Source organism: Delphinus delphis, chromosome 6 (genome assembly GCF_949987515.2).
Source record: "Delphinus delphis chromosome 6, mDelDel1.2, whole genome shotgun sequence".
NCBI lineage: Eukaryota > Metazoa > Chordata > Mammalia > Artiodactyla > Delphinidae > Delphinus > Delphinus delphis.
The window spans coordinates 103,766,644-103,790,438 of record NC_082688.1 but is presented as its reverse complement, the minus strand read 5'-3'; the positions used below and the strand labels follow the sequence as shown (position 1 = coordinate 103,790,438).

The 23,795-nt window shown below is 49.6% G+C and overlaps 1 protein-coding gene across 4 annotated transcripts in view; it reads right to left on the bottom strand.

Annotated features, from left to right (window-relative positions):
* The window catches only part of PTK2B (protein tyrosine kinase 2 beta), a 139,340-nt gene that overhangs the window by 75,134 nt on the left and 40,411 nt on the right, over nucleotides 1–23,795 (bottom strand). The window contains exon 1 of one of the 4 annotated variants that reach the window (XM_060015201.1): nucleotides 2,558–2,572. The exons of the other annotated variants lie outside the window; for them this stretch is intronic. The gene's annotated coding sequence lies outside the window, so the exon portion shown is untranslated. Of the gene's footprint in view, nucleotides 1–2,557; nucleotides 2,573–23,795 lie in introns of those variants that run through there. 4 annotated transcript variants of the gene reach the window in all.

The window sequence follows — 23,795 nt, the reverse complement described above, 5'->3', positions numbered from 1 at the left end:
AGTAAGGAGGTTCCTTAAAAAACTAAAAATAGAGCTACCATATGATCCAGCAATCCCACTCCCTGGCATATATCCAGAAAAGACAAAAATTGTAATTCGAAAAGACACACGCACCCCGATGTTCATAGCAACACTATTTACAATAGCCAAGACGTGGAAGCAACCTAAGTGTCCATTGACAGATAAATGGATAAAGATGTGGTACATATATATACAATGGAATACTACTCAGCCATAAAAAATAATGAAATAATGCCATCTGCAACAACATGCATGGACCTAGAGATTATCGTACTAAGTGAAGTAAGTCAGACAGAGAAAGGCAAATATCATATGATATCACTCATATGTGGAATCTAAAAAACAGTGCAAATGAATTTATCTACAAAACAGAAACAGACTCACAGACATAGAAAACAAACTTATGGGTACCAAAGGGGAAAGGGGGGGAGGGAGGGATAAATCAGGAGTTTGGGATTAAGAGATACACGCTACTATATATAAAATAGATAAACAACAATGACCTACTGTATAGCACAGGGAACTATATTCAATATCCTGTAATAACTTATAATGGAAAAGAATCTGAAAACAAAATTCACACACACACACATATGTGTATAACTGAATTACTTTGCTGTACACCAGGAACAAATACAACATTGTAAATCCACTACACTTCAATAAAAAACAAATAACTCACATGTATTGACTTGGCCACCCAACTGTGGGAAATGCACACCCCACATAACTAAAGAGGGAGCAAGGATCACATGCACAAAGATGTTCATAGCTGTACTATTTATAATAGAGAGAAAGTGAAATCAGAACAAAATGCTCAGGGAAATGCTGAGGGGGCGAATTCTAAGCAATATCATTAACGATATACGCCATTTAAAAACATGAACAGTGGTGATTCATGAAAATATTTATATTAAAAATGTTAAGTGACAGGGAATGAAGTTCACATACTGATTATAACTATAACTACGTAAAAATGCACGTACGTTTAGAATTACATACAGTTAATAGACCTTAAGTTTTGCTGTTATGTTGGTTAAATATATGTAAACATTAAGTGGCTTCCACGAGGCCAGATGCTGGCCCTCTTTCTCCTTTCAACCTCTAGCTCCTCCTCTGACAGCCTGACTTTCTTACTTTCTGCACCCTCCACGTAGCCCACAGTGGCCAATCCTCTTACCCCAGAGTTAGGCTAGAGAGCAAATAGGCCCCAAATCTAGATGTCAGGACTTCCCTGGCAGTCCAGTGGTTAAGATTCCACGCTTCCGCTGCAGGGGTCATGGGTTCGATCCCTGGTCAGGGAACTAAGATCCCGCAGGCCACCTGGCCAAACAGGAAGAAAAAAATAAAAAATAAAAATAGGAATTGGGGTGAATAAGGCAGAGAGAAAGCTCAATAAAATCTGTCAAGAGAACCTGGGACTACAGGAAGTTATCCTTAACCCTAGACAGTCCTCCAAGAGACCAGAGCACCTGCCAAGGCCTGGGGGGTCTTTGCCACACTGTGACCTTGATTCCGTCTCCAGCCCTGAGCCCCTGAGCCCGTGTCCCCTTCCTTTCTCCTCCCCTACACGCCTGCAGCAGGCTCACTTCTGAGAACTGACAGTGGTTAACCTAGAGCCCGTTTAATCCTAAGAAGAAATTGAAATGGTAGGTACTGTTAATCACCCATCTCAAGGATGGGGCAGCTGAGGTTGAGCAAAACGACTTCCTGAAGATCACAGGGCAGGGATTCCCATGTTGTCCCGAGGGCTCCGGGTGTGGGCTCTTTACTGCCACACCCTGCAGTAATGGGTCCGGGACTGCCGGAGAAGAAGGAGAAGAAGGCCTCCGCCCACAGACAACCCCAGGGCTCTGGATTCTAACGGTGAGAACAGTGGACTATTTGACCTGATACATCACCCCTAACAGCACTTGGACCCGGCCTTCCTCACCTGGCTGTGGGTACACGTGTTAATACCCATATAGACAAAGATTCTCTCCATGACCAAACTTCAGTCAGGCTCCTCTGAGCCGTCTGCTCTACTAGGCCTGGACGTCGCCTTCCATCTCTGTCTTTGTAGAGTCCCAGCTTTAGCAAGAATCCCACTAAGTGGGTTTAGCCAGAATTCCCCACCTTCTATTGCTGCCCATCCCCACCCCCCAGGTAACCTCTGGTCACTGTAGCCTGTCTTCAACAAGAATCCTGCTAGGTGAACTTAGAAAAGGAAAACCCTGCCCTCTCACCCTGTCCATCCACTGGCCACCCCACCAGCACCACCACCCTGGTCCTTGGCAATCGTTTCCACTTTTCTTTGTTTTATTTCAATTTCTTTCCCCTACTGCAAAACTCCACTATAGTAGTTTCCCTGAATAAAGCCTGCCTTACCATTCTTTAGCAAGTATCTGAATAATTTTGCTTTAACAATATATACGTATGTATACGTATATATATCCCAGTCCTTAGCCCTGTCTTCGTCTCCATGAATGGAGATCTCTGGGCTGAGGCCCAGTCATCTGTATTTTTTAATCGCATCCCAGGTGATTCTGATACATACCAGTGAGGGTGCAGAACAGCTGGTTTGGCCCTTGTCTTGCTGGTGAGCACTGAGTTTCAGAGAGACTAAAACGCAAGGACTCTCGGCTGGAACCCAGGTCTCCCCATTCCCAGGCTGCAGGCTCCCACTGGCAGGGTGGAGTCTGACAAACACTTGGTGCAGTGACAGACCTCAGTGAGTTACGATTCTTAAGTGTGGGACATTCCTGGCTGTCTCTGAGACTGAGTCCAGAGCACAGTGGTGGTTTCTGTTTTAGTTTCTTACTGTTACCCAAGCCTATTATTGAGAAATGGACAGAAAGAGCAGAAATAGGCGGCTTTAATTATTCAGAGCTCAGAAAAATCAAAAAATTGGGGGGAACTCTGGCCTTTTAAAACTCTAGCCACAGTAGTTCCAAGGGAGGGAAAACCTGAGTATGGTGGCAAGAAATCCCCCAGCTTGTAGCTCTTCTCTCACAATGTTCTCAAGCACTTCTCAAAGTGTGGTAGGAATTTTTTCTCCCCTGGTTAGAAAAACAAAATAAAATACAAAGGGAAATCCCAAGCCAAAATTTTCTGAGCCCGAACGGTAGCAAAATTGCTCTTATCCTTTTACAAGAGCTATGGAAGAAGAAGATCTCACGGACCCAAAGGCAGGCATACAAACTTGGAGCCAGGTGGCTAGGCTAGGCTGGGGAAGAAATGGCCCTTAGGGACCCATCTGTGGGTCACAATTTGAGTAGGAGGCCCTGAGAATGGGGGTTTATGGGCAGGTAGCTCACAATGTGCCATCAGGAAAAAAGAAAAAGAGAAGGAAGGAAAGAAGGGAGGGAGGAAGAAAGAGAGCGAGCCTGGCATTTCCCCATAGTTCTGTCTTCCTCACCCAGGTACAGAGCTTCACTCATAAATTAATTCCTGTCGTGTTCTAAAAGGTTAGGGTTAGGGTTAGGAGACTACTTAGGCATACACAATTGAAGTAAAATAAAAAACTCCAGAGATTCTATGCGTATTTGCTACACAAATATGTGCCCGTGGTTATAGCTAGGTGTATGCAGAAAAGGAGACAGAGAAATGAAAACAGTTGTGGTAGAGAGGTAATTAAGCATTCCATTTTAATGGGTCTGGTTTCAGTGATAAATGCTTCTCAAGAGTCACTGAGGCTACCTCCCAAGGTACAGTTGATCCAAACCTGAAAATATCCAGGACCCCCCTACCTACTTCCAGCCCCAGGTAGGAAATGGCAGGGGGCAGTCAGAATCCTGGGCTCTCGTTCCATAGCAGTCATGAACCTAGCTCCCCCCCAGGTCGGATGTAAGTCTATTTTGGCATAACGGTCCTCAGCCCTTTCTTCCTTTAGCTGTTCTTTCTTTGAGGTTTCCGAAGCACGCAGGAAGTCAGAAAAAACAACAGCCAACCCACTTCTCCACAGCTTCACCACAGACCTGGAGGGACAGGGCACAGCAGAACCCAGAAAGGGCCCTGCGTCAGAGGAGGGGCTGGGGGGGGGGCGGCCAAGAGCCATCGGTGGGCCCTCCTCACACCACAGGGCAGGGGTGGGAGCCGCCAGAAATGGGAGGGAGGGCGGTGAGGGTCATGTTCACAGCCGGGCCTTCCAGAGTCCCCAGAGGAACCCAGTTCTAGTATTTCTCTCCTTCTGTTGACGGAGAATTTTCTCTTTTTTAAATTAATTTTTTATTGGAGTATAGTTGCTTCACAATGTTGTGTGAGCTTCTGCTGTGTAGCAAAGTGAATCAGCCATACGTATTCATATACCCCCTCTTTTTTGGATTTCCTTCCCCATTTAGGTCACCACAGAGCATTGAATAGAGTGCCCTGTGCTGTACAGGATGTTCTCATTAGTTTTCTGTTTTATACATAGTAGTGTGTATATGTCAATCCCAACCTCCTGATTCATCCCACACACCCCCCTTGCCACCTTGACATCCATACGTTTGCTCTCTACGCAGAAATAGAGACACAGACGCTGAGAATTTTCCGGTTACCTCACGTACACCCACAAAAGCTACAGCATTTAAAATCTTTTGAATGACATCTAACCTAAATGCCAGAAAGATACTTAGATAACTCAGTCAAGTCACCTCGCCTCCTGGGACCTCAATTTTCTCATCTAAAAAGTGAGGGGATTGAGTGAGAGGAATGTTTTTTCCAACAAACTCTTGAGCACAAATGTTTCAAACTCTACAAGTGGTTCCTGTGGTGGCTTAATTCATTGTTTGGCTGAAATGCTTCCATGTTTATAAACCCCCCAAAACACCTTTCAGTGGCCCTGAATTCCAGGCTAAACCTGCTGGACCAGATTAGATGCTTCCCAAAATGCCCTCTTGGATATAAAAGTCTTGGAGCTAAGACCATTAGCCCCAAGGAGAGACCCTGGGTCATTGAAACAGGAGTAGGGAGGGGTAAGTCATTAGGACAAAAAGAAAAGGAACAATCTGGGATACTGATGAGGGAGAAAACATAACAACTCCAATTACAAATTCATTGGTGGTGAGAACCAGAGCTGAAGGGACTCATCAATGATGTATTTTTACCTCCTTTGCCTTATAGGTGAGGAAACTGAGGCCAGAGATGTCAAGTCACTTTCCCAAAGACACAGAGCTGAAATCTTGATGCGGGGAGCAGAGCAGGGACCCTTTGATGCATCAACCACAGGACTGGAGGACCTGAGTTTTTGTCAGGAGGTCCACCTCACCCAAACGAAATCCCCTGTGGGTGCTGGAGTCCTGGTGACCCCCTATGGACTGACTACTCAGGTGATGCCAGCCGGGCACAGAGTTAAACAGAGGAGACTTCTGCCTTCTAGAACTTTCTGCATCTGCATCCAACACTTCGGAGGTCTTTACCTCACCCTGCCCATGGTGGACTGCCCTCTTGGGAGAGGTTTCTTCCTGCCCAGAAAGGGAGTCTACATTTTAATGGCGGCCTAAGGTACAAGTCCTCTCCCCTCACACGTGTAGTAGCAAGTGACAGTCCACAGACCACCTGTCCTTCTCCTTCCTCCTCTCTCTGGAGGTGGTACGGGCCCCTTTACAAGGGAGGGGAGACTGGCTCAGAAAGGGTAAGGCCCACGCTCAGCAGGAGGCAGAAGAGGGGCCAGAACTGAGGCCTCCCAACCAGCAGCCAAAGGAGGTTTTCCGGGAGAGGGAAGTTTTACATCATGCTGGGCACGGAAGAAGCATGTATTTGGAGGTCTGTCCCCGCCCAGGCAATTCAGCTGAGACAAATCCTATACCTCACTGAAGCTCACTGTTCTCACCCACAGGAGTTGGGCATGTTAATACTGTCTTCCCTGAACTGTTGTGAAGATGAATGAAAACAATGAATATAAAAACACTCGGTAAACTCCAAATCCTCAACACCAAGCATCAGTCATAATCACACCTCATCCGTGATCCTCTGGTTCCTTCAAGTGTTTACGCAAACATTTCCATGACAGGCACTCATTCCTGTCAAAGAAACTCATGTGTCCCATTTGGGGGCCATTTTCAGTACTGGAGAGGTCTTTCCTATGCTGTGTTAAAGGAGTTTTTCTGCAGCTTCGACCAGTAGGTGCTAGGTCTGCGTCAGGAGCTGCCAGGCATAATCCCTGCCCCCTCACCCCTGCTTCGCACAGCCAGCCCTGGCCTAAACACAAGGCTGCAGAGAAACATGCGGGTTTGGGGGACTCACAGATCATTCTACACCAGGACCACCCGCTGCGCGTACACACTTTAATGCCAACCTCAAGAAGCCCGTAGAAATCGTTTGGATGAGCTATGCCAACACCAGTGATGGTAACCGGCTGCTTGCTGAGGTCACTCAACCTCCAGCAGTCAAGGCCCCCAGCGCCTGCCCAGACGTGCGTGGCTTGAGCCTGCCCCAGCTCCCAGCTCTCTGGGTCTAGACTTAGGTTCTTAGGATTTTAGAGCTGCATGTGGGCTTTGAAGACCATACACGCCCGGACCTTCTCCCACGGCCTTGCAGTCACCGATGGGGCTCCTGGGAACACTCAGTCCACTGTGAACACTGGTCCCTGCTCATCCTCGAGCTGAGGTGACAACCACACCCTCCTTCGTCCCCACAGCACTGGCTGAGCAAACAACCTCCCACTCACGGGTTCTATTCTCGGCTGTCAACATCGCCATCACCATCGCCATCGTCTGTCAAGTGTCTGATTGCACGTGGCTGTGTGCCAGGTGAGGGGAATAAAGGACCCAGAGCATGGGCTGCCCTGCGTGCTGCTGCAGCCCACGGCCCTTCTGAGAGCAAACAGGTCGTAAGGGCAGAAGCTGCAGCAGACGTGGATGGACACGGTGCACTTGTTATATACTCTGGGCTCACCAAAAGTGGGGAGCAGGGCTAAGTGCATAACTGGGGGTGGGGCGGGGGTGGCGAGAGGCTCACTATGGGTGAGACATGTGGGGCAGAGGAAAGAACTCAGCCCCAGGAGGCAGGGCCATGCGCTTCCTATGCTGAAACCTTAGCTGACACCCAGGACCTCCGAATGTGACTGCATTTGGACTTAGGGCCTTTAAAGAAGAAATTAAGGTAAAATGAAGCCATTATGGTGGGCCCTAATCCAATCTGATTGGTGTCCTTCTAAAAAGAAGAAATTTGGGCATACAAAGAGATACAGCTGCACGCAGAGAAACAAGCCTACGAGAGAAGGCAGCCGTCTCTAAGCCAAAAAAGAGGCCTCAGAAGAAACCAGCACTGCTGATACCTTGATCTTGGACTTCCAGCCTCCAGAGCTCTGAGGAATAAAGGTAAGCCCCCCCCAGTCTGTGGTGTCTATTTCTGGCGGCTCGAGCAGACTAACACAGGCAGGAAATGTGGGTTCTGGTTCCCACCCCTCCCCTCCCCACATGGACCAGCCTGTACAGACCAGAACACTGTGGAATTTAGCATCAGAGACGCTCTCTAAGATTCCCCAGTCCGGATGCTCCTCAGGCGGAGACTGTTACACATACAGTTGTCTCACTCTAGATCTATCGGGTAGAATGAGCGGGTGGGGCAAAGGAAGAGGAACCTTTATTTTAACAGGAAGGATGACATACAGCAGGTTGGGAATGACCGGATCACAGTTGATAAGCCTGATACCAGGGAGGGAGAAAAGCTGCCCAAGTCAGACACTCAGAGCAGGGCCAACAAAGCTGGGACCTGCGTAGGGGCTCCCCGTCCCAGGCTGCATCTGCTCTGAGATCCCGGTCCTAGGTCTTCCTCGTGCATCCAGGGCAGAGGAGGGGGAGTCAGGATGTTTGCTGTGCTGGCAGGAACTGCACTTCTGACCTGCCCTGGGGACCCCAGGTGCTGCAGGCTGGAGGCGTTTCCAGGTCCGTGTTCTCCTGTCGTGGACTCTCATGGATGAGGACTCTGTGCCCGCTCCCTCCAGCCCCTTCCAACCTCAGAGAGTGGCCCAAAGAGCACTGGGTTCCGGACCCTGCTCTGCAATGAACCTGAGACTTTGACCAAGTCCATTCACCTCTTTGGGTCCAGGGTCCCCTCTGAACAAAGAGACTAAGGCTGGACTCTTGGGTCACTTCTTGCACGGAGGTGCTATCTGATAGCCAGCACCTCTGGGCTGGAAGGAACAGGCAGCACCTCGCCTGGCACTCCCCTCCTAGTGCACCTGGAGAAACCCGTCTCCTCAGCCCTCGGGCACACGGGCAGAGCCTTGTTAATAACTGTGCTTCCAGGTTTCTGTATTTGGTGCTCTGAGCCCTGGGGCCTTGCTGACCCTGGAGGGACTGCTCCTCCCTCTGTTAGCAAATTCTTGAGAAGGTGCCTTTCCTGTACAAACCAACCAATCCAGAGCCCCTAATCACCCCGTAATCACCTCATTTACTGGTCTCTCACGATCTGGTCACTACCCTCCTGCCCTAATCACCCCAGAGCCAGGTACCAGACAACCAGGGACACTCCCCATGTCCCAGGGCCTGCTGAAATTATTCAAAATAGCTAATCCTAAACTTGCTTACCCGGTTTTACTTGTTCCTTTCCAGGGAAATCACATGGAAGGATTTGTTTAAGATTTTTTTTTTTTTTTTGATGTGGACCATTTTTAAAGTCTTTATTGAATTTGTTACAATATTGTTTCTGTTTTATGTTTTGGTACTTTGGCTGCGAGGCATGTGAAATCTTAGCTCCCTGACCAGGGATCGAACCTGCAACCCCTGCATTGGAAAGCGAAGTCTTAACCACTGGACCAGCAGGGAAGTCCGTAACATGGAAGGCTTTTGCCCACGTTTTTCCCTCACTCCCTCTGCCTCCTGACGCTCCCTGGTGCTTCCCCATGTGAACCCCCCACATGGCATTCTCTGCCTCTTATTTTAGGGACCCGTGAGTGTCAACTTCTTCCTGCAGGACAGTCACCTCCGTGTCTGCATGTCTTTCCAGACCTGCCTAAAATTAATCCCTGGTCTCCTCAAAACTGCCATGGCCTGGAACTCTAGGCCTGTATGCAACCCCTTTTGGGGTTAAAATCCCCACTAGTTAACCTCCCACGTGTCACACAAATCTTTTCACTGTCTACATGTACCACCCACGAAGGAGGTTTGGGACCACTGATCCAGCCAACCTCCAGTCTAACCATCAAATCCCCTCTGTAGCCTCCACTGCCCCCTCAGCCATGGGGCCTTACTGCCTTATGCACTAGGCCTTTCTACTTCTAAGGAGCCCTCCTTGCTAGAAAAGTCTGTATTATGCTCGCCATAAACCTGCCTTCTCATGGCTGTTGGCCCCTGGTTGGATTTCTGCCCTCTGGGGATGTAGAGAGTTGGTGCCATCTGCTTCCGTATAACACCCCTTCAGCTTCTTAAAAGCAGCTCCCGGTTCCCCTAGAGGCATTTCTTCTTCCAGCTAAACACCCCCGATTCCTTCCTTGTGCCTCATTAGTGGAAAGTCATGTTTTTCATGATTCTGTGACTCTAGAAGATTCCATCCTAGGGCCCATCTCTGAGCATCAAGCTTGAAGGAGAAGAAAAGATACCCTGACCTTAAAGATGCCCGACCTCCCTGTGACCACTTCTTCTAGTTTTTCACAAGATTTTGAATGTGAAGTCTAATTTTTAAATGTTGATACAAACTTATAAAACATGGCAGCAGCGTGGAGCTGCTGGTCCTCTCCCAGACACTCGCTCAAGGCCAATTCCCTCTGGATGGCTTGGCTACTCCCTGGTTGAAGGGGATCTTGAGTTTTCCCACTGCCACCTAAGGCCCCTCCCAGTCAAACAGCTATGGAAGGTCTGTGGTCACAGGGACACTTTGGAGAGAAGCTTGTGAGGGAACAGAGCAAGATCTCGGGCATGTGCTTTGCCTCCCCCTCTGCTCTCACAAGGAGATGACATAGCATGCTGTCGGCACGGGCTCTCTGCTGGGGGCAGCGGGGGAGCCCTGATGTTCAGGTCAGGTGTCTTTTCTCCTACAGCAGGAGTGGTAGTAACAGATAATGAGTGCAGTGGGTCAGATACGGGTGGTGGAGGCTAAGCCAGCAGGCTGGGGGGCAGCCCTGGCTCAGCTGCCTAACCTATACGTGACCACTTCTATTTTTTCATGAGAAGCTAGAAATTCAGACTTTTAATGTGAACTCTTTAAAATATTGGCAAAAACTTACAAAACACAGTGTAAACTATCAACAACACATCTTCACAAAGCCCCAGGAAAACTAGTTTGCATCCTGTCCTGATCTCAGCCAGGGTTACCCTCCCCTTCAGGACTGGGTGGTCGCTCAGTAATTCCCCAAGGGCTTTCTCAGCTACAACATCCTCCAGCCATGGGTCCCTTTGCTGGCTGATTTTATGTGCCAATTTGAATGGGCCACAGGGTGCCTAGATATTTCGTCAAAGATAATTCTGGGTATTTCTGTAAGGGTGTTTTAGATTGAGGTTAATTTGAATTGGTAAACTGAGTAAAGCAGATTGCCCTCCTTAATGTGGGTGGGCCTCATCCAATCAGGTGAAGTCCTACTGTTTAAAAAAAAAAAAAAAAGGCTGAATTTCCCCTGAATAAGAGAGAATTCGTCCTGCCTGATGGCATTTGAAGTAGGACATTGGATTTTTCCTGTCTTTGAACTTGAACTGAAACACTGGCTCTTCCTGAGTCTTGAGGCTGCCGGCTCCAACTACACCATTGTCTCTCCTGGGTTTCCAGGCTGCCTACTGCAGATCTTGGGACTTGTCAACCTCCATAATCACATAAGCCAATTCCGTACAAAAAAGCTCTTTATACATTTACATATACATATATACACACACACACACATATATATGCATCATATGTATGAGATATATATATATATATCCATCTCCTATTGGTTCTGTTTCTCTGGGAAACTCTGACTAATACACTCTCTCCTTAACCAAAGAGATCTATAAATCTGAAAAAGCTAAACATTTTATGGAATGAAAACACCCTTTCTGGGTCTCTGCCTGACCACTTTTACCATATTTTTAGTGTTAAGTATAATGACAGTGGGACTTCCCTGGTGGCGCAGTGGTTAAGAATCTGCCTGCCGATGCAGGGGACACGGGTTGGAGCCCTGGTCCTTGAAGATCCCACATGCCGCGGAGCAACTAAGCCCGTGTGCCACAACTACTGAGCCTGTGCTCTAGAACCCACGGGCCACAACTACTGAGCCCATGTGCCACAACTACTGAAGCCCGCGCACCTAAAGCCCGTGCTCTGCAACAAAGAGAAGCCACCGCAGTGAGAAGCCCGCGCACCGCAACAAAGAGTAGCCCCCACTCGCTGCAACTGGAGAAAGACCGTGCTCAGCAATGAAGACCGAATGCAGCCAAAAATAAATTAATTTAAAATATATATATATATATATAAAATAACGGTAACAACCATCACTTATCAAGCACTTCTTGTGCATCAGGCATGGTGTTAGGTAACATACACACACATATATATGCATACGTACATATACATATACCTTATTATTTAATCTGAACACCACCTGTTCCCCTTATCAGAACACATGAGTATCATGAGGACAGGAGCCATATCAGTCCTTCCCACCACTGATGCTCACGCCCGGCAAGCACTTGGCAAGGAGGAGGTGCTCAATAAGTTATGCGTTGATTTAAATGTTTTTTAAAATAGATACGATTAATATCCCCATATTACAGATGAGGAAATGGCATCTCAGAGACACTAAATAACTAAGGTCACAAGACTAAGGAAAGGTGGAGCTGAGACACAACCCCGAGTTCACTTGAGTTAGGATCCCACATTCCTGACCCTCTGTCCCCTCCCGGTGCCCATGGAAGAGTCAGGCCCCTCTCCAGTGCCAGACCTTGACATTCACGCCTACAACCCTCCCAGCCAACGGGGATGCCCAGAGTGAGCTCCTTCACAGCTCAGCACCCCTCACCCACCCCCAAATAGATAGCTCTGTTACCAAGCCATCCACTGAGGTTTCTAAAGACTAATTTGAGAGTCTAACCACAGTTTCATCTTTAAAAATAAGACAAAAGCAAGAGAGAAAACTTGCCACAGAGGTCTTGGGTGAGAAAAGGGCTCACCCTCTTTTCTCAGAGCTGCCTCAGGGAACAGAGGAGACGGAGCAGGCAGACGCCCAGGCTGACAGGCCAGACCATAGGGCGACTGAGGAGAGGCTGGCCACTCTTGGCCCTGGGTAGGAAGAAGGTTTGGAGGAAATTGTGCACAATTTCTAGAAACTACCACCTCCTTACTTTCTGCCTCTGACCCCATGTGGGTCAAGCCACACAGCTGGCCAGCAGATAAAGAGCGGATGATGAGTGGAGTTAGGTAAAGCTCATGAAAGGGGAAACACAGCAAGCACGGGAAAGAGGCAGGAGAGGGAAATGAAGGAGGGGCTCCAGGTGGACCACAGGGAGGTGGGAAGCCTGCACCATCATGGGTGCGCTGTCGGACCCACTTGGAGAAGCAGGTTAAAAGGGTGGTTAATAACTTGATCTCAAATGTGGCCACAGACATAGGTCTCTTCATTTGCTCCTTAATGACCAGCCCCTCCCACCCCCTTGTATCTGGAAAGCCTTGATCCCTCAGGAAAGCCATTTCAGTCCACAAATACACTGGGTACCCCACATCTGTTTTGTCTAGAACAAACAACGGTCTGATTTCTCTTTTTGTCCCCGGAAGCATCATGTTCCATTTCAATGATTTCAGTACAGCACGGCCATTCTGGTAACGACACAGGAAGGTCTGAGGACAATTGCAGGTCAGGGTGTTACAGCTCCTACCTTAACTCCCGGGAGCACTGAGGCCCTGCGCATAGCACATCCCCAGCAGGACCTTGGTTGCTTCATCTAAGCAGGAGAGGCTGGGCCACCTCTAACATTCTTTGGCTTCAGTCCTTATTATATGAACTCTTGTGTCACTTGACTGAGTTCCTTGCAGGCCCTGGAGCCTCCAAGCCTAGCACAGGCTGGCTATACAGCAGGGGGCCATACGTGTCTGGGAGGGGATTCTGTGATTATCAGATGGTTGAAGGAGAGCTACAGGGCAGGGAGGGAGGTGGAAGGGGTTTAGGGGAAAGCCTTTAAAAAGAGGACAGTGGAGTTTGGAAAACATTGGGAGGAGGGAGGGCATAAAGAGGAGATGATATTCCTTTCTTCTTTTATCCCAATATCACAGCTCTATTCATTCTAAGAAGCGACCAGCTGCAGCTCCAAAATAGATATGCCGAGAAACGCCTCTACTGACAGAGTGCTTCTGAGGGAAGCAAGGTTAGAACAGCTCTTTTCAAGCGGGAGAGCCTAGAAGGGGACACTCCTGGGTGCCCTGACGGCTCCCTCCTCCCCCCTCTGGTCCAAGGCAGTAGTGGTTCTTTCCAGAGTCTCCAGGGCATGGAGCTGAGATGGCCCTGCCTCTGCTTGCAGGCCCTGGTGACAGTGATCAACTCTTCCCTGATAGGGGTCCCATGGCCAGGTGTGACAGATGGCTTTCCTCTCCCCAGACCTGAATATCCTTTCCCAGCAGCTTTTCGGAGCTCAGGACAGATAATGAGACAACGCAACAGAACCAGAGAGTTTGTTCAGAGCTTGTGTGGATACACATACTGGCACAGAGGAAAACTGCACCAGAGGGAGTTCAACAGGCAAGGAGGACTGTATTCGAGATCACTGCAACAGGGGAGAGAGACTGAGCTCATCTCCAGATACAACAGGGGCAGCTGGGGGTTTACAGCAAACAGGCAGTCGAGGGAATCAGAGGATGGAAAAGTACTAAGAGGAACTTGGTTAGGTATCAAGGGTGGCGGTATTCCTGCTGAACTGAGTTTGTCAGGCTCCAGATGGGGCCTAGTTGAGAAGAGGGCTCCTGACTAAAGTGTGGTCAAGAAGAGGGTCTTTGCCAGCAGAAGGGAAGCAGAGAGATGAGTAGTTTGAGGAGAGACCCATTGCCTCCCCTCGTGGAAGGCAATGGCTTCCTCAGAAACAACCCAATATGAACATCAGCTCTGATAAGGGCCACCAGACGGTCACCCACTCACCCCATGGCAGAGTGAAAGGATGGCCCTCGGCTACCTGGAACTGCTCACACAGGCGGTGGGGGTTTGGACCCACAGAAGGACCATCCTCCCTGAAAGAGCAGGCCCAGTCTAGGCCTGAGCCCACCACGTTCTGATCCATGGAGCTCTCCTTGTCCCCCGGCTCTGGATGAGGCGTCAAAGGGGGCTGACAGGAGTTTCCCATTGACGCCTACTACCCTCGCAGAGCACGGATATGAGGCGGAGAGGAGAATTTCTTGGTCGCCCCGCCCCAGCAGCCCATGGTCTGCTTCCCTGCCTAGCTGGACACTTGGCTGAGAATGGACAGGTCCAGACACTCACATGCCTGGCGTGTTCAGCCCCTCACCACCTCCAGCAGGACCAAGTGCAACCAGGTCTCTTCCGGGACATACGTTCTGGACTTTTTATTTAACTGCCCAGAATGCCAAAGCCTCCATCTTCCTCCCGAAGCCCCCAAGAGGGTCTCTCAGGAAGGGCTGGGCTGCCCCAAAGCCTAAGAGGGCTGCTGGCTCAGGCTCACAGGACGTTATTGCTCAGTGAGTCCCTCCGTAAAGTCACCATGTATCTGTGTGTGTGTGTGTGTGTGTGTGTGTGTGTGTTTAAAACTACTGGTTGGTGAAAGTAAACATTTAAAATACATCGTGATATTTGTTGTCCTCTTTTGATATTTCTTCTTCTTTTTTAATACAGAGAGTCTCCAAAAATGGAAGAGGTGCAGATCTCTCTAGAACCTGAGAGACCCCAATTTCAGAGAACTTCTACTTCTTCAAATCGAAGATTCAAATACCAGCTAAGCCAGAGTACAGCCTCCTGCTCCCTCCCTCCCCCTCTTCACCCCTCCTCACCCCCCCCACCCAGTGCTGTTTCCTAGGCTGCTGCTCCCCACTCCCCTCTGCCCAGCGCCCACCCCACCCCCGCCCCGCAGCACCCTCTCCTCGCCCCACACACAGACCCACAATCACAAACACCCCTGACAAACGTGAGCTGGAGCCCCTGAGCTGTCCTCTCCCAGCTTCTGCTCTACAGGCTCAGAAGTTTCTAACGGGGCTTCCTGCCCCTCTCGGGCCTCCTTCACAAGCAATTTGTATATTGTGCAGTCCGACCAACACAGGAGCCCTGCTCGGGGCACTGCCTCCCGCCCGAGAGGCGGAGGTTAGGAAGCAAGGGGGATAAGAAGGAGGCCGGAGGTCTCTGCCATCCCCAGGTGGCACTCTGATCTTGGCCTGGGACACTCTCTGCAGGATTTGGGGCAGATGATGATCGGGCAGCTGAAAGACCTCCTGAACTGAGCGAGGCAAAGGCTGCCCACCTCCACGAGACCCTGGGCACCCTCAACTAGAAGCTGGTTTTGCTTGGACAGACTGTGCCGTTTACATAGGAAACAAACTGGGTTATTGGAAAACCTATGGCATGGGAAAGGGGGAGGGGACTAACTTCGGAGTTAGTCCAAAGCCCTGAAATAAGTCCACAGCCTCCTGGGTCGGGGGAGGGTGACTGTGTACTAGCAGAATCCCTGAGATGCTATCTTTGCCTGTTAGGGCTGCTATCACAGGATACCACAGGCTGGGTGACTTATACATGACAGACATTTATTTCTCACAGTTCTGGAGGCTGGGAGTCTGAGATCAGGGTGCCACTGTCCTCTTCCGGTTGGGGTGACAGATTTCTCATTGTGCCCGCATACGGTGGAAGAAGCTAGGGAACTCTGAGGCGTCTCATTTATAAGGGCACTAATCCCATTCATGAGGGCTCCACCCTCAAGACCTAATCACCTCCCAAAGGCCCCACCTCCTGATACCATCACCTGGGGTGGGGGTAGATTTCAACACATGAATTTGTGTGGGTGGGGGGGGTGGGGGGTGGGGGAGGGACACACCTTCAGATCCCAGCAGATGGAGAGATTGAGGAGGTGGGAGTGCTCAGGGGGCACCTGTCCTCAGGGACGTTGAATTGATTCTGGGGTCGGGGATAGGATAGCACGCTCTGAGATTTTCTAGAATGTGCTTGGTCACCATGAGACTTAAGTTCCTAATCATGATTGGCCTGTTTGGGTTTCAGATTTCCTGTTGAGCACAGGAAGTGGAATATTAGGTAGGTTATTGTCCTATTTGAAAAAGAAGCTGAGCAAAGAAGAGATGATAGGGTGTTGCCAGAGCTGACAGCCAGAGGTCTCTTACTTCTGAGGTAGCGTCAACGGGGAACACTGTGAAAATGTAAGGTCTGAGTGGAGTTGTTCGGAATCCTTCTCTCAGGACTGCTCAGTCTGCAGTCCCTCATCACCTCATTGCACGTCTGGACCCTCCGAGGGTCTGTTTTGTGGCCTTGGACAGGAAGGTACATTTCAAACAACTACCCTCAACAGTCCTCATCACTTGGGGCCCCTCACAGCTCCCTAGTTTTCAGATGTGCTCGTCTTGCCTGCTAGGAGGAGGCCAGGTTATTAGCAACATATTATTATTATATGATTTTGGTTATAGTAGAACTAATATTATAAATTTAGTATAATAACCTTAAAATAATGATGTATATTGGGTATTTTTAACATATATTTTGCCAGTTACTAATATTAACTTAATTCTCAAAAACAAAGCAAAGAGGTTAGTACTGTTATTCTCCTGCCATGTTACACGTGAGGTATAGAGAGGTTAAATGAACTTTCCCAGGGTCACGGAGCTTGGAAATGGCAGATCAGGCTCCTATTTCCTTCACCAGTACATCACACGTCTCTTAGGGAAACATTTAGGACTTTGTCACATTGTGGAGGAAAACAACCAGGGCTTTGGCAGGTACCTGTTCTTGCTAAATTGTTTCTTTTTCCATAGAAAGCCTGCGTTGCGCTGGGTCAAGGTTAAGTCCTGCGCGCAGCCGATTTCCCAGGGTCTCCGTCTGCGCCCCCTCAGCCTGGGGCCGGACCGCAGGCGCTGTGATTACAATCAACTCCATAAACATCACTGAGCAGCCACCGAGAGGGCGGACAGGACAGGGACGACAAAGGCCAGCAAAGTGTGATGTGGGAACGTACAGCCAAGTTGGGCAGACAGATGTGTCCACAAATTAACTTCCCGTGGCAAAGTGTGGAATGTGCTACCAGAGAGGTGTAAATCAAATCATACCCGGGAGCAAGGAAAGAGAAGGAGTTAACTTCACCTGATGGGGCATGGCAGCATGTGGGGCGGGGGCGGAGAGGGGGGTGAGAGGGGACTTCAAGGATGGACAGGTTTGTAAGCAAAGGAGGTGGGTGGGGAAGGCCGTCAGCAAAGGTTAGAACGAACGTGGGCGAGACGGCAGGAAAGGGAAGGGCTTGCTGAGGATTCGGTCCAAGTGCCAAGGTTTATAAAGGTGACTCTACCCACAGCTATGCATAAGGAAAGACCCTGGGGGCAGCAACCTGGTGCCTGATGCATTGATTTAGGCAAGAAGCATGAGCGTCTTACCCAGGATGGGAGGTAGCAGTAAGGGGTAGATAGAGGGAGATGTCCATGGTAGAAGCCACAGGAATTGGGAGCGGATTGGAGGAGGAGGTGATGTCGCCCACAAGCTTCTCCAGTTGCTGGGAGCCTGGTGAGGCTCTTCATCAAGTCAGAGGACGAGAAGCTTGGGTTGGACAGTTCTCTTGGGGGCTGGGGCCACCCACGGGTGGGTAGAGAAAATGGGAGGGTCAGTTACGCTTGCCTGACAACTGCTCGAGACTTCATGGCCACGATTCCGTTACCTGAGGCTCCTGTTCGCGAAGGCCATTTCAAGCTCCATCTCTGTTATGAAGCTTTCCCTCCTGTCCTTCAATAAGTTGACCTCTTGTGCCTGATGAGGGACACCTGGCTTACTGTGAACACGCTATGTTCACTCTTTGGGACCACAGGTTTCTCATAAGTTGGGAATAGGACCTTGTGCACTTTCCCCCCATTGTATTTAGCACAGGATATGGAGTAGGTCATATCCCCCAGGAGTATGGAATTGAACGGCTCTGGCCCAATCCCTTGGGGTACATGCAGGCAGCTGCACGGAGCTCCCTCCTGCACGTCCACGGGATGCCCCTCACAGCTCCTGGTGGAGGTGCCAGTGGCACAGCTCTGTCCCTTACTAGTTGTGTCGCAGACACAGTCCCAACTATTCTGAGCCTTGCTTTCCTCCTCTGTACAATGGGATGATAACGCAGCTGTTTCAGAGTTGCCTTAAGGATTTAACTCGAGGCTGTGTGTAGGATGTACGTAGAGCACACAGCCACTCCCCGAACGGCATCAGAAACAGCAGGGCAGGCTCCGGGCCTAATCTTAGCCCTGCAGTGGCCTGGGTATTTCCTTACTTCGTCATCTGCCTCCCGAGGGAGAGTAATCTTGACCCACAGGACTGGGGGTGGGTAAGATGAGCAGTAAGAATTCACAGAAACGCGTCACAGAAACGCTCGGTGACTGGACCAGCTCAGCACATGGCAGACTTTTCTGGGGCCTAGGCCGAGAGCCATCACACGGCCCACCCCAGGCCTGGGCACAGGCCAGCCCGAGCTTCAGCCCTGTGCAGAAGTTCCATCTTGGCCAGCTTCTGCTGGAATTCTTGTAGTGATAAGAAACTCACTATCTCAAAATGTTAGCGGCCTGTTCCATTGTTCAGAGCTCTCATTAGAGGCAAGCTGTCGTTTCTATTCAGCCTGGACATGCTTTTCTGTAACCTTCAGAGTCTGTGTCCTGGACATGCACGTAGCAAAGCACATCTCACTTTCACCAAACAGCCTTTCAACAGCAGAAAACAGCTCATCTGCTCCTCCAGGCTGTCTGCGGCCCTTCAAATAGTTCTCACGAGATAAGACCTTCCGATCCTTCATCTCCCTAGATCCTTCCAGCAAGCTCTTTACCGCTAGTTCAAGATGGGGCCCTCCGAACTGGGTCCAAGACCACAGAAGTACCATGGCCTTCTAGACGGAGCTGGCCCTATCCTGGTCCCTCCCCCAACAGGGAGACTTTCCCGGGGTCGGGGGGAAGCATGTGCTTTTCCCCGTTTCCCACCCTGAGCAACAGCCTGGATGCTCTCCTTGGAAGACCTGACTCGGGAACCCATAGCACAAGAATTCCCAGCTGACTCGAGCTGTGTGGGGATCACGGCTGTCCCTTGTCACAGAGCAGTGGGACAGTGCCTACAGAGCAGCTACACGCCCGCATTCCTGAACCTCATTTCCAGCTAGCGGTTCTAGGCTTCACACGGGAATGGCTCTCTGCCTGGGGGCTGGTCTCTCCCTGGTCTGATAGAGGAGTGCTAACTGGGGACGGCCGGGGATGGACTTGTGAGGCTGGGCCCCTCCTTCCCAATCACCCCACTGGCCTCCCCAGGGAGCAGCAGGCTGCTGCACAGGGGGTTGCGCGCAAGCCCAAAGGACGCATTGCTGGGGGGAAGGTGAGGTGAAAGCACCAGTTCTGGGGCCTGGGTGGGGATGGAGGGGCGGCTGGCAGAGAACAGGATGAAGCTGACTGTCCCAGGCCCCTGCGTCTCCCAAACACCTCCCAGTGAGAAACACAGACAGCCTCCCACAGGTGATAGATAAATTCACTGCAATGATCAATCCCTACCAGGATGCTGCCCTGGGCTTGAGGGTCCAACCCTTTCAGCCCTATTCAATCAGATTAGAGGAGACAGGGGGGCAGGGAAGCGGGGGACACACTCATAGCCTGGGTCTCACCAGCGTAAGGAAATGATACGTAGCTGCCATGCTGAGAGGGAGTCACTGGGTGAATCACGCCCAGGATGTGGAACGGGGAGAGAACATTGGCCCAGAGGAGCGCAGGGTGGGGGAAAGGGGAGGGGAATGAGGCCCTGGGAAGCTCGGGCTCCTGCCCTGCCTCAGGCTCTAACTTTTCAACTCGGCCCTGCCTCCAGGTTATAAACTGGGTCAGCAACAGATTAGCACAGGCCTGCGAGGGACTGGTCAGCAATCTGTGTCCATAAAAGGAAGCTTCCACAGGGAGACCCGGCTCTCGCTTCCCACCACCTGACCCAGGCAGGTTAATAAACACAGAGGAGACGCACACTCACGCACACTCACACCCATGCGGCAGAGATTGCATTTCCATGGCACAGCGGGACCTCGCTGGCTGCCAAGATGGATTTGAGGAGGAGAAAATTTCCTGAGGGAGGGTGCTGGATCACGGGGCTATGAGTGATGGAAGTGGGGGGCCCGTGGAGGTGAGCAGGGAGGCTGCTCCACAGCCCCGTGGGTGTGGGTACAGAGGCTCCAGGGACCACAACTCACTGGGGACGGTGGCGGTGCGGGGCAGCTGGGCCTCACCAGCACTTCCCCTGGGGAGGCATCTTGAATAGCAGAGGCAGAAGGGTCCTTCCAGCCCCAGGGCAGCCTCCTCACCTTACAGGGAAGGGGCCTGGCTCCAGGCGCCCCTGACCGGCGGTCCCACCAGGAAATCAGGGAGAGCTGGGCCGCGGTTCTCCCAGGGCCCTTCCTTTAAAAAGCCAGATCCTCCCCGTATCCTTCCTTCATCACCCCACGGGCCACTTGGATGACCAGAAAGTTTTACTTAGAGGATAATCAAGGACCCTTTTATTTCTGGTCATCTTCTGGAAGGAGAAGAGATCCCCAACTCTAGACCCAGAGGACAAAAGAAATACAGTTCTGGCTTTTTTTTTCTCCATGCTGCTAGTCAAAATATACCAGGTGCAATGTTCCAGACAGGTCTTTCACATCCCTTTTTTGTCTCGTTCACAGCAGGTATGGCCTCATACTTGGGGGTATCGCGCAGCACTGTAGGGCATCGTGCCGGGGGAAATCCTGCCCCTGCCACCCACCCTCACATCTGTAGGGTTTCAACACCCAGGGAGCCTGCTACCTGGTGGGGAGAAAGTTAGCTCCCAGGTCAGCCGAGCTCACACAGTGAAGGGGAGGGCGGGCATGAGGGAGGGCCCTGGGGACAACTCCGCCGCCTTAGGCTGTCCTCTGGCCTTTGTGACATCTGGGCTGCTGCTTTCCTGACCGCTGGCTGAGTCAGGCCACACTTGGAACAACCACGGCCTCCGAATAATGTGCCTTTCCTTAGCTAGGGCTGCAAGTTTACATTTATTCCTCAGGCTACCTGACTCAAGGCTGTCTCCCTCTTTGGGTGTCACCCTCTGGGAGGGCAGGGCAGGCAGAGTCTCTTCATTCCGCACTGTAGCCCTCGGATCTAGTTGACTCAGTTATGTTTGCTCACTGAAAAAAATGAAAGTGAGCTTCTGCCAATGTAAGAACATGAAGTCGGATGATTTACAATCATCCTGAGAGGCTGACCTAGTGTAGAAGAGGCCCGCCCCCTTCAAATATGTAGAAATGCTGGACAAAACATAACAACAGAAAAATCTTATCACAGCCAAGCTGGAAAGAGAAAATTCTCAGGTATCAGAAACAAAGGGACTCACAGCCAGAGCAGTGAGTGGGGGCTGACGCTGTGGAGACCCCAGGGGCTGGGGGTTAATGTTCACGCAGCAGAGTGTCATCCGGGTTCAGATCCTTGTGAGGCAGGGATGGAGCACAGAGAATAAACACTGTTCACCAGCCCACGGAGGTGAGGAAGCTTGACCTCTGCCTAGGGGAAAGAAAGAAAGAAAGAAAGAGAGAGAGAGAGAGAGAGAGAGAGAGGAAGGAAGGAAGGAAGGAAGGAAGGAAGGAAGGAAGGAAGGAAGGAAGGAAGGAAGGAAGAATTTAGAAACCAAAAGCTGTGCAATTCTGCATATGTGCACCTGAATCCTAATCCAAGTAATTAAAACAAAAACAAATCCAGGGATTTCCCTGGCAGTCCAGTGGTTAGGACTCCGAGCTTTCACTGCAGGGGGGTGGGTTCGATCCCTGGTCAGGGGAATTAAGATCTCACATGCCACTGTGGCACGGCAATCAATCAATCAAACAATCAATCAATATCCAGAAATGGTGACAACTGATTCAGGCAGAGGAAAAAGCAAAACTCGGGGGCCAGTTCCACAATCGCAAATGAACCGGGAATCCCCACCCCTCACATACACAAACACACCATTCAAAATTACAAACCACGCAGACTAACAACCCACCGTGAAGAAGGCTCAGCAGACAAAAATCATCGATTAGAAAATCAAGGCCTGGAGTTAACAGAAGAATTCCAGGACCATAAAGAGTCTTTTGAAATATTTAAATAGAGGGGGAAAGAAAGGCATGAGAAATCCAAGATGATAATCCTGATGGCTAAATTTGGGAGGGAGAATTTTAAAAACAAGGTAACATTAAAATACTTGTCTGTACTAGCTTCTAAGTTGGGAGTCCAAAGACTGGAGCTGAAGTGCTGTATCCTTCCACTTTGGGGAGGAGGATGATGATATTGGCTAATGTTAGACTTCCAAGTCAAGTAACGTGTTAAAGATGAGCAAAGCCATTAAAATATGAGAATTGTAATATAAAACCTCTAACCCAGGAGGGTGAAAAAGGAAGGAATTAAAGAAACATAATCCAATGAAAGGCAATAAGCAGGAGAAAGGCAAAGGGAAAGCTGCACTTGCAAGTATAAAATAATATATTGACAGTAGAAACGTACTGAATATGTTAGAAAGCTTAATAATTTTTTTAAAAAGCTTAATTCCCTGCTAAAAGACAAAGACCTTTAGATTCAATCTTTTAAAAAGCCAGCTGTATGCAGTTTACAAGAAAGAAACCTAAAACATTAAGACATTAGAAAAGTTCAAAATAAGGGGAAAACTATAAATCAGACCATTACTTAATGAACGAAAGTTGATACCGATATATAAAAATAAACTAGCTCGATTTGAAGAAAAAATTAAAAATGTGATTATGAGGAAGAGTGATTTTGGAAAGAAAAAAATCACCAAGAAGATACAATAATGAAAACATCCAAACACAAAGAAGTAAAAATATAAAGCAAAAAATAACAGAAATACATAAAGAAATTTCTCCTTCTGCACTTCATTTGGCCTGAGCTCTACAGAACTGTGCAGATGCCCTGCATCCTATCCAGCAGAACCTCCAATACTGAGTTCTGTCTACAGCCCTGTGCTCCCCCGATGGAACTCAGATGATTATCAGCAATCTCTACAGAAGGGGAGCCAAGAGAAAGGACAGTGAGAACTAATGGGAAAAAGTGGAACCCCTACTACATTTACGGGATTGTGCTAAGCACTTACATACCATCTGATGCAACCTCATGGAAATCTAATGAGGTTGGATTAGTAACCTCAATTTACAGTGAAGAAACTGAAATTCAAGGATATTGAGTAACTTTCCAGAAGTCACAAGACTGGTGAGCAATACAGCTTGAGTTCAGACTATTCAATATAAGCTCTATGAGGCCAGGGACCGTTTTTACCCTGTATCCCCAGTGCAGAAAACTATGCCTAACACAGATTAGGCACTTGATAAATATATGTTGCTCTAGACTAAATGTCTGTGTGCCCCCCAAATGCATATGTTAAATCCTAACTCCCAAGGTGATGCTATTAGAAGCTGAGTCCTCTGGGAGGTGATTAGGTCATGAAGATGGAGCCCCCAGTAATGGGATTAGTGACCTTATAAAAGAGACCTTCGAGGAATTCCTTGCTCCTTCACCATGTGCGGACACAGCGAGAAGACAGCTGTGAACCACGTAGCAGGCTCTAACCAGACACCGAATCTGCCAGCGCCTTGATCTCAGACTTCCCAACCTCCACAGCTGTGAGAAATAAATGTTTGATGTTTAAGCCACCCAGTGTATGGTACTTTTGTTACAGCAGCCTGAACAGACAAGGATGCCTGCTGAATAAATGAATGAAT